We start from the raw sequence: 10,719 nt of genomic DNA, 5'->3' as shown, positions 1-10,719 counted from the left end.
ATAAATCAGTTGCTTCACATGTGCTTATTCTACTGTGCTTCTCATTTTCATATCTTTCTGTGATCAGTTGTTTCTGGAATACTTCTAAGTGTACCTCAGGGGCAAGGGCTAAGCTAAATAGTGATAGAAGATAAAGGGGGTCGAGTGTAAATAACCACTTGAGCAGTAGGCTACTTGAGAAGAGGGATAAACAGATGACAAAGAAGGATAAAAGAGGAAATCTGTTTTGTTTATTCCTCTTCTTCTCAAACAATGCTGAAGTGGTTATTCCAACTTGACCTCCTTTATCTTAGTTATTTCTATTATCTCTATTTAGCTTATATCATCTTGCTCCTAAGGTACCCTTAGAACAGGGGTCCCCAAACTTTTTTCTCTGGGGGCCACATTATCGTTCCTGACTGTGATCAGGGGCCGGGATCAATCATGTGGGCTGTATACTAGGCCACTGCCTGTTATAGCCATAATTTCTAGCACGGCAATCGCCATTACACGCTGAAGAAGGGCTCTGCCCGAAACATGCGTAGGCGAATAAACAGAGAAAAATCTGAAGAGTGCTGTCCTTCGCTTCCTTCATTCATAATTTCTAGCACAGAATAGTTCATCATTACAAGTGATTTGCAAAAGAAGTGAGTGAGTACTTCACATGTTTTTCAATAGAACATACAATAGAAATGGTAGGCCTGTTTATATTACAGTGAGATGAGAAACTATCAAGACAAGAGACTTCTGGTGATTCACAATAAGTTAGTGAAAATTAAACTGTAGGAAGGCCTGTTGATAAACAAAATAAAATATTAAAAAATATATATTTTAGCGATATGAAAAGGAGAAGCTGAAATACATGTATATTCAGAGATGAGATTCAACCATACCGCTTTCCTATGAGTTGCTACCAACTTGGCTTCAGGAGCTATCAATGGTGATGGAGTTTATTGCTTTTTTTTTGGGACCTTAGCTGATGGAGGTGATCGCTTTTTTGTAGGGGCCTTAGGCCCTTGTTTACACATATTTCTCTTTGATGCTGAATGTTGTGTTGCGTAACATTGGCCCTGGCGCCTGGAGCTGCATTATGAAACATTCAGGCTTATGAGATTTGTGACAACTTTATTAAAAATCCTTGTTTGTTTGATATGAGCACATTCTAATGAAGGATGAGGGTCTTAGCATTTAAATGCAACTCATTGCATGTTTTTATGTGCTTCAGAGGCTGAGATATATAGGTTTTCATAGGCTGAGGGCAGCTTTTCTTAAAAAGGGCTCAGGCATTCAGCACACTTTTTTGCAGGTGCCTTAGGAGTCAATGGTTTAAGAAACAGACAATTTTCCCTTTATTTTTGCATGTCGTTTAAGCCTATACACAGGGATATCAATGGCTTTCTTCCTTCATCTGCATTGCCACGCAGAGGCTTGTCGTATTTATGATAGAAGCTCTTGACATCATGTCAATGCAGATATATCAAGTTATTTTTGGAAAACTGAGGGAAGAAAATGTCAGTTTATCAAAGGCCAGCTATGTGTAATCACATTGGTATAGGCTTAAGCACAAGCTATCCCACGCCTGTCCTCAAAACAGTGGGGCCATTTACTCCTGACTACTCATGGAGAGCGAGGACATATAGTTTTCCCGTTTACAAACATTTGCTCTGTGAGGAGGGGCAAGATGCTGAGTAGCCAATCACTTGAGCGCATTTTTGCAGAGGAATCCTCAGCTGCGTGCGCAGACAGGAATGTTTGCATACAAGAATCCTATGTAATACTACACATTTCGATACATGCAGCAGGTCCAAAGGACCTGTCCACTGCCCAGAAATGTTTTATCATTTTATAATTTGGACTGGAGTTTGCCGCAATAACCTTCACGATTTTATTTGATCTTATAACCAAAATCAAAGATTATTTTGCTCTTAATTTATTTACATTTAGTTTAAATGATATTAAAAAGTCTCAATTAAACATGGTCAAATCTATAGAAACTGAATAAGTCGAGTTGTGCTAGTACAACACCTTGCTGAGCCATGTTCGCTCACACCACTTCTCTCATAACACTGCTTCTCTACATGTATGCTGATGACTGCATGGTTTCTGCATGAATATCAACTTGTCTTAACAAACTGTCCACATGGATGAAGGAACACCACATTCAGCTGAATCTGCCCAAAACTGAATACTTGGTGATCCCATGGATTCATGACCAAGCTCAATGTGGGCTCTCTCTGTCAAATAACACGATTGCAAAAAACGTTGTGTCATGCTTTATGACCATCTATTGTTCGCTGACTCTAATTGCCTCGGTCATGCCACTTTGCATAGTTCAATATACAGAATGTACCTTACTCAACATGCCAGTCATCTTCTGGTACAGGCTATGGCCGGGCTGGACTGACCATCTGGCCTAGCGGGCATTTTCCGGTGGGCCCCGCACCCATGTTTTTTTTCTTTCTTTCTGAAAATAGGGGCTCATGAGGATGCGGGACCCACCGGTGAGTCAGTTCTGCACCACTAATTTTGAGGGGGCCCTTTCAGAAAAAAAGTGCCTGGGCCCTATTTCTCTCCCAGTCGAGGCCTGGGCCATGGTCATCTCTCTCTTGATTGTTGCAACTCTCTCTTGGCTGGCCTACCTCCAAGTGCAATAAAGCCATATAATAGCAATTGGTCCAGACCAGATTGAGGAGGCATGTCTGGTATCCACTCAAACAAAAGGGCATATACTGTACGTATGAGTATGTGGTGGTGGTGTCCACTCAAATTCAGCTAAAGGCCTTGACCATTGCCAGCTAGTTCAGGATCTGGCCTGGCTTATCTGAAGGACTTGTGTTCCGTTCAGGATGTTATCACAAGGCGATCCCAGTCCACAAATCAAATCTAGTAGTTATTTTAAACCCTCCTGAACAGGCATACTCCGTTTATCTGTACATTTCTACGTCCCTTTAAAGTTAAGGTTACTTATAATGTTGTAATAACCGTGACAATTTTATTGTGTTCACTTCATGCAAATCATGTGTTTGTGATCAGGAAGTTCAAAGTAGTAGAGTAAAGTAGAGTATCATTTATTGATCCCAGGGGAAAATGAAGGTGTCAAGTAGCATACCACATACACACATACTTACACATACATTAACCAAATATAGCTAAATCTTACATACATTTAGCCAAGGCAGCTCAGTCTCTCTCTCTATCTCTCTCTCTCACACACTCACTCTCACCCCCAACACACACACACACACCACACACACACACCAAATTATAAAGTGTCCACAATGTCACATGTGCCTTAGCTTAGCACTAGAAGCCAAGACAAAGTGACCAACAAAGTGTCCAGGAGTGTCAGAAGTCTCTGCATAGTACAATGTCCATAGTATTCCTTGGAAAAAAAGAAAAAAATGGGGAAAAGTCTGCATATAAAAGTCTGCATTCAATTATTCCATTGTCTGGCAGCTTGTTAAGTTGCCCAAAGAATGCAGTTTAACCCATGTGTAAGCTTACATGATGTGGGTAATGTTAAAAGAAAACTGCTGCTTGCATGAAAGCCCTCACTCTGGTTTCATGCAGGAAGGCCTTTGGAAACCCTTACCGGGCAAGACACAAGCATACAGTTTTGTGATTATATTGCCATAATGCTGTTCAACACTGGGTTTACAGACTTACTGTATGTCAGTGTGGAGATACCACTACTTGGAAAATGTCGTTTCTATGAACAAAATAAATTATTATTATTTTGTTCTAGAAACAACATTGTCCAAGTAGTGATTATCATTTTGTTCATGGAAATGACATTATCAAGTGGTATCTTTACACTGATATAATTCTCTAAACCCAGTGTTCAAAAGGCATTATGGCAATAATAACATTGGAAAACCATATGCCTGTGTCTTGCCTGTGATAGGCAAGGGTTTCCAAATGCTGATGTTGTGATTTCTTTCTAATGGAAGAAAACGCTTATATGTGAGAGATTTATGACCATCATAATATTGCTTGTCCCTTATATAATATGGCGAGGATGGTGCGTATATCCAAAATGCAGGTGTAGATTGCAAATTTAAAATAAAACGAAATGTCTAGCTCTTTGCTCTTCATCACACTGAGTCTGATGAAGACTGAAATAGCTAAAAAAAATATATGAAGTAGGATATAAAAAAGCAAAATAAGAGCTTGCGTGCAGACATTTCAGTACGCACACAAACCAATTCAACTTAGTTGTGTCGGCCCTGACTTACGTAGACTGCCACTGACTTTGTACTAGTGCATGTTAACGCACCTCGGTTGTTCTCTACAAATTACGTTTGTTTGTTCTGCATGGGAAAGTGACTGCTGTGGATGGCCGCTGGAAAAAACATGGAGTAAACAAGACTGACGTCATTCAACATGAGGGCCACGGTCCAGTCACTGAGCCAGGGGACATAGGGGTCATCAAGAAATGCTGTGACACTCAGTTCTGTGAGAAATGCAGCATTGGTCACATTGTTTTGAATTACATTCTTAATCTCTTTCATGAGATGACATGACAGGCAAGCTCATTTCATATGTTATTTTTAATTGATTTATTTGGAGATATTTTTGGGTCTTTTAGACTTTATTAGTGACAGGACAGCTTGACAGAGAGACAGGAAACGCTTGGGGGAGAGAGAGACGGGAAAGGGTCGGCAAAGGGTCAACCCGGGTCAGCCGCGTAGAAGACGAGTGCCCCACCGTTAGCGCCACGGCAGGGCCCATTTCACGTTTTTTACAGCTTTGTTGGACAGACACTTTCACCAAAGGTTGGTAGAAGTTAATTTTATATTTTATTTTATAGTTTTATTAGATTCAGACAGAAAATGGTGGATCATAGTTTTTCCCCAAATCTGTCTTTATTAAGTGAAGTGAGTCTGTAAAATGAATTTGTTCCAAAGGGTGGGGGCAGCAACACAGAACGCTCTGTCACCAAAGGTCCTTAGCCTGGTGCGGGAGATTACAAACTGGTCCTTGCCGGAGGAGCTATGATTGGGAGAAGAGATGGGAGATGTGAGAGGTACTGGGGAGCAAGAACGTGGAGTGATATGTAGAGTGTGAGGATCAGGACTTTCAAGTCAAGTCAAGTGTACTTTATTGTCAAAGATCCATGTTGCAGGGTTAGCATAGCAGTTTGAAATTGCACTTGACCAGTCTCCAATGTGCAGTTTGACTAAAACATTTAAACAAGACATTGACAATTATCTCTCTCTCTCACACACACACACACTCACACACACACAACTAACCTACTTTTACATGAATTTACAATTCTTCCTCTGACATTCTTTCACAACATACACAGACATTACACATTCACACGTGCAGTTTTCAACCACTAACATACTGTATGCAATGTGACACTTCATTGGGAACCAAGAGAAGCTGATTGAGTGATACAGTATATTGCCACCACTTCGTATTTGTGAGGACCCTGGCAGCTGATTTTTAAACGCCATCTGTCCCGTCATTTCCAGTGAAAATGTAAAACATTCATTTATGTTTCAATTAGCTGTCCATTAATAGGCAACCACACCAATCAATAACAATAACTGAATTCATGATGATCTGTAGACCCCTAAGGTGGGTAATACAAGTTGTAATTCAGCATTACGCTGCAGGGCCCTTTCACACACTCCTTTCCAAAAGTCGAAAGCTGTAATAGTCACTGAAAAGATTAACTACCATAGACCCCACTATGAGAGGACACAGTACATTTAGTAATATATTACTGCTTGGCCATTGCCACTCTGGGAACAGCTAATTTATAACAGCAGCCGTGTCTTACTGGGTTAAAATGTAAAAATGATACAGTGAGTCCAATATGTATTTGATCCCTTGCTGATTTTGTTGGTTTGCCTACTAACAAAGACATGATCAGTCAATAAATGTTATGATAATATGTATTCTAATATGGAGAGACAGAATATCAAAAAGAAAATCCAGAAATTAACTGAAGAGAATATATATTAATTTATTTCAATTTCATCGAGCAAAATAAGTATTTGATCCCCTGCCGACTGATTACAGTTCCGGGCCCACAGACCAGATGGGCACTTCCGATCAACTTGTCATCTGAATTAAAGACACCTGTACATACTAACATGCATAAAAGACACATTGAATCAGCAGAATCAGTCCATAGTATGAGTGAATCAGTCACACTCCAACCTCACCAGCATTGGAAAGACGAAAGAGTGGTTAAATGATATCAGGGACACGATTTTAGACCTGAACAACGATTAAATGGGCTGCAAAGTCACAAGGAAGAGACTGGGTATTAATGACCCAGCTGTTGATGCATTTCTTCCAAAATGTGAGGAATACAAAATGACTATCCATCAGCCTGTCTGGGGTTCTATAGGAGATTTGACCTTTTGTAGGGATTTGATAATCATGAGAACAGAAAGAAATCACCCTAGAGCTGTACGAGATGAACTAGGCAATGATATCAAAGCTACTGGGACCAAAATCACGGAGAAAACTACTGGTAGCACTTAATGCCACAGAGGTTTAAAATCCTGTAGTGTACACATGGTACCTCTACTTCAGAAGGAACCTGTGCAGTCCCACTTGAGGTTTGCCAACGGACATCAGACTGGTTTAGGATATGATAAGGAGGTGCTGTAGTCAGATGAAACCAAAATCAAGCTGTTTGGCATTATCACAATTCAATGTGTTTTGAGAAAGAGTACTGCTGTCTATGATCCCAAGAACACCCTCCTCACCATCATGCATGAAAGTGGTATCAGTATGGTTTGAGGGTGTTTGTCTGGCCAAGGCTGGCTGAATGGATGGAGGGAGACATGTAATGTGCAATCCTGAGTGCAAACGTCCTTCCCTCCACCACTACACTGAAGGGTGGGCCATTTTTGGATCTCCCAACATGACAATAATACTCAACATAGAGTCAAAGCAACGAAGGAGTGGCTCAATAAGAAGCATATTAAAGTCGTGAAGTGGCCTAGACAGTCTCCAAATATTAACCATATAGTAATTCTATGGAGAGAACTGAACCTCCCATTTGCCAAGCTACAGCCACAAACTATTAATGTTTTAGAGATAATGTGCAAAGAAAAATGGGCAAAAATATGTTCTACTATATGCACAAACATTGTCATCAACTAAAAGAAGCATCTGACCTCAGTGCTAGACAACTAGGGCTTTGCCACAAAGCACTTTATCCTCTTTAGCTAGAGGGGTCAAATACTTATTTGCCTAAATTAAATACAAATAAATGAAAATATATTATTTAAAGTTATTTTCTGGAATTTCTTTTTGATATTCTGTCTCTCCATGTTTGAATACATATTATCATAAATTTATAGACTGATCATGTCTTTATTAGTGGGCAAATCGGCAAAATCAGCAAGGGATCAAATACATATTGGACTCACTGTATAATAAAGCAGTACCAGCAATGTTACTCAGTAGAGCTCCCTCTAAAGCTTCTATGGGAATTGACACTGTTGTACTGTTCCCCTTCCTGTGAATGCATTTCAACTCAGGTAATCAGAGCAACTAGCAAATACAAACGTGGGCATGCCCATTGAGGTACATTAAGTATGAATTTCTTTCCAAATTATAGTATGTTTTTTGTTGCAATTTTTATGCATTTTTTATACAGTTCTTGGAACGTTACGCTCTAATTTCACTGCATGTAAACTCCCTAGTGTTGTATCCTTGAAATGAATGGAGTGACCACTGCTTGAGCTATGAATGTCGGGGTATTTTCACATATTGTCCTTTTTAAGTGAACCAAACTCAGTCCTCTGTAAAGGGACCAAAGAAATGACAGAACTCAGTTCCGCTTTTCTTCACAGTGTGTTACTCTTTCTGGTTCCATTCTGGCTTTTATGGGGTTTCAGTCCTCTTTTCCTCACACCTTGTCCTCTGATGTAGAGCTCAGAGTGTACAGAACATGCAGTGAGGGCATTAACTCACAACCCTCTGCATGCTCAGCTCTATCCACCCAGCAACATTCTCCCCCTTAAACTTTCTTTCTCAAATAGGACTTATAGACTTTGCCACCAGACTTGTCACAGTTGACGAGGGTAAATTGAAGCAGTAGCCTGTTTCAAAATGTATCATCACCCGATCTGTGTTACAGACAATAAAGTTGTATCTAATCTTTATCTATGTATCTATCTAATCTTCCATTTCCCCTTACCTAACGTCACAGGAAACTCTCAGGTCACAGGGTCTGAGTTCGCTTAAACGGCTCAAAAAGACCAAGTGTAAAATGGACAACACTTGTTGAAAGTTATATTTGCAAGCCCTGTAGATCTATTGTGCTTTACTTTAATTTGCAATACATTTTTCTATTGCCTAGTCTGATGCATTTTCCTAATGATAATAAAATGTAGGCCATCATCATGGGCACTTGACCTAAAAAAAAATGGTGATGAAAAAGGTGATAATCAAGTCCAGTCAAGTCAAGAAGGCTTTATTGTCAATTTCTTTACCTTCACTGGTCATACAAAAAATTGTTGTGCATTTTCAGTTATGTCATAATATGCGAGTCCCCACTCTCTTTGCACTTTGACCTCTTGTCCAGTAACGTACAGTGAGCCTCCATAGCCACCTATGACCACACCTCCAATTTATTATAATGTTTATTTTTGCAACATTAAAAAAGCAAACTAATCTTACACTAAAATTGCAACTTGCATGATGTCTGACGGACTAAAATGCAATATCTTCATTCATTATACAATGTAAAGGTGTATTATTTTACTATCTCTGTTTCACATCATTCACACCTGCCTCATATTATTCCTTATCGTTTGCAGTTGCTCCATTCTGATGTTTTTCCCCATGTCCTTAAAGATGCACTGTGTAGGATGGTGGCCAGAGTAGGTATTGCAAATATGCTGCTCATCGAAACTCTGCTGCCTATTGCCAAATTCAATCTTTTCATGAACATTTACTAAGTAATAAACTAATACTTACTAGTATGACCAAAGTACAGTATTTTTTTTGTAGCTGAACATGTTTACTTCTGGAAATTCCAAATAGCGGACATGGAGAAGATCCCCCTTTTCATGTATAAAAAGTGCAATTTCCTCAGTCTTAATGAACACCTTTGATGGTGGTGGGAAGTATTCCTGAAAAGGGTAACATTTGTACACATGCAGCATGAATTCTGAAAAGAAACTGCTAAAGATATTACACAATGCACCTTTAAGAGAATGAGTCTACCCATGCTTAATCTTCCTGCTTCCTAATGGTTCAGATAATGACCAGGGGCCCTTTACTAGCGTGAGTTGTAAATTCCAGTTGTGGCCTGCAGGCTTATGTGATAACCGTATACTGCAGGTGAATGAGGTCATTGAGCTCCTGTGTCCCAACTGACCGGTTGACCTGTTGTCACAACCAGGGCTTTAAATTAACTTTTTTCATAGCAGCCAAAATGGCTAGTTAGTAGATGTCAATAGCCAAACACACACTCACTAATGGGTCAAAGTGGTCTTTTCTACCAGTCAAACTGAAATTTCACCACACCAGCATTTGGTCGGTTGGCTGTTGTTAATTTAGAGCCCTGGTCACTCATAACCCTTGCAAGTTTTTTTCCCCCCTATTTTCTTTATTGTGTTATGTTGTGTATCAACAAAAACATATGACAAAATTGTATTTTATCGTTTGGCCTTGTCTATTGAAAAATATATAGGCCTAGGTCTGACACTATCACAGGTTTTAAAAATGTCACTTGTTTGAGGAGCATAAATCAAGAGCATCTTCAAACTTCAAAACCAATTCACAAGAACAGCTAGGCTATGTGGAATTTTTGATGTTTTCTAAAAGAATCTGGTTTATTTTACAGAATTTAAACCTGTAATGCACCACAGGCACACAGACCTCAGCAAGTATGTTCAACTGCAGTGTGCAGGGCGGGGGGCAGGTCTGGATCACATCTCCCTCCTCCCCCCTGAACACATCTTCCTCCTCCCCCCCTGAGCACATCGAGTGCCTCCCCCTTGTCAGCGGCAGCGCTAAGCTTCTACATGGGAAGAAAAATAGCTCTGGAAGTCACTGCACCGTGCAGAGCAGAGACGCAGAGTTTTCACAAATAAAATCGTAGATCCACTCTCTCTACTCCACTAATGTATAATGGTTTGGTGAGTGTAGGAAACACGAGCGGGGAGCTTTGAGTGAACCGCGAGATGAACAGCACGCGACCCTGTTTAGTATAATTTATTAATCCCGAGGGAAATTAATATAAGCTATTATTATTATTAGCTAATATAAGCTACATGTAGTATTTGTTAACGCATGGGTCTAATTTGAATTAATATTAAGTGTCTCTTCTTAGTATCTTAGTTTGAAGACCAGATATTTGGTGCCAGTTTCTAAAATTCGAAAGATGGGTAGGCTACTACAAGAAAACTAAAGTAGGCAGTAAAACGCCTGTGCAGTGGCGAATTAGGCTACTCCATGTGTGATCCGCTCGAAATTAAACATAGGCCTACCCATCATTGAAAAGCATGAGCACATTCTTCAAAGTCCCAAAGCCTGGATGCTGTCGCCACAATCTCTTTAGGATTGGGGACTGGATTGTGAGCAGGCCATTGCAGTAGCCTTAGGCCTTGTAGGCCTATCCTTCGTGCATCTGCCCCGCTTCCAAACTGACACCCTGACACATTTAGCATTAACCTTTTGTTTTTAACCGTCTAACAGCGCTTAACATTAGGCTATCATTAAATCAATGGAACCTAAAGCAGTTGCAGAGACCGT

This window comes from Engraulis encrasicolus, chromosome 14 (assembly GCF_034702125.1).
Source record: "Engraulis encrasicolus isolate BLACKSEA-1 chromosome 14, IST_EnEncr_1.0, whole genome shotgun sequence".
NCBI lineage: Eukaryota > Metazoa > Chordata > Actinopteri > Clupeiformes > Engraulidae > Engraulis > Engraulis encrasicolus.
Note: the sequence above shows the minus strand (reverse complement) of the source record.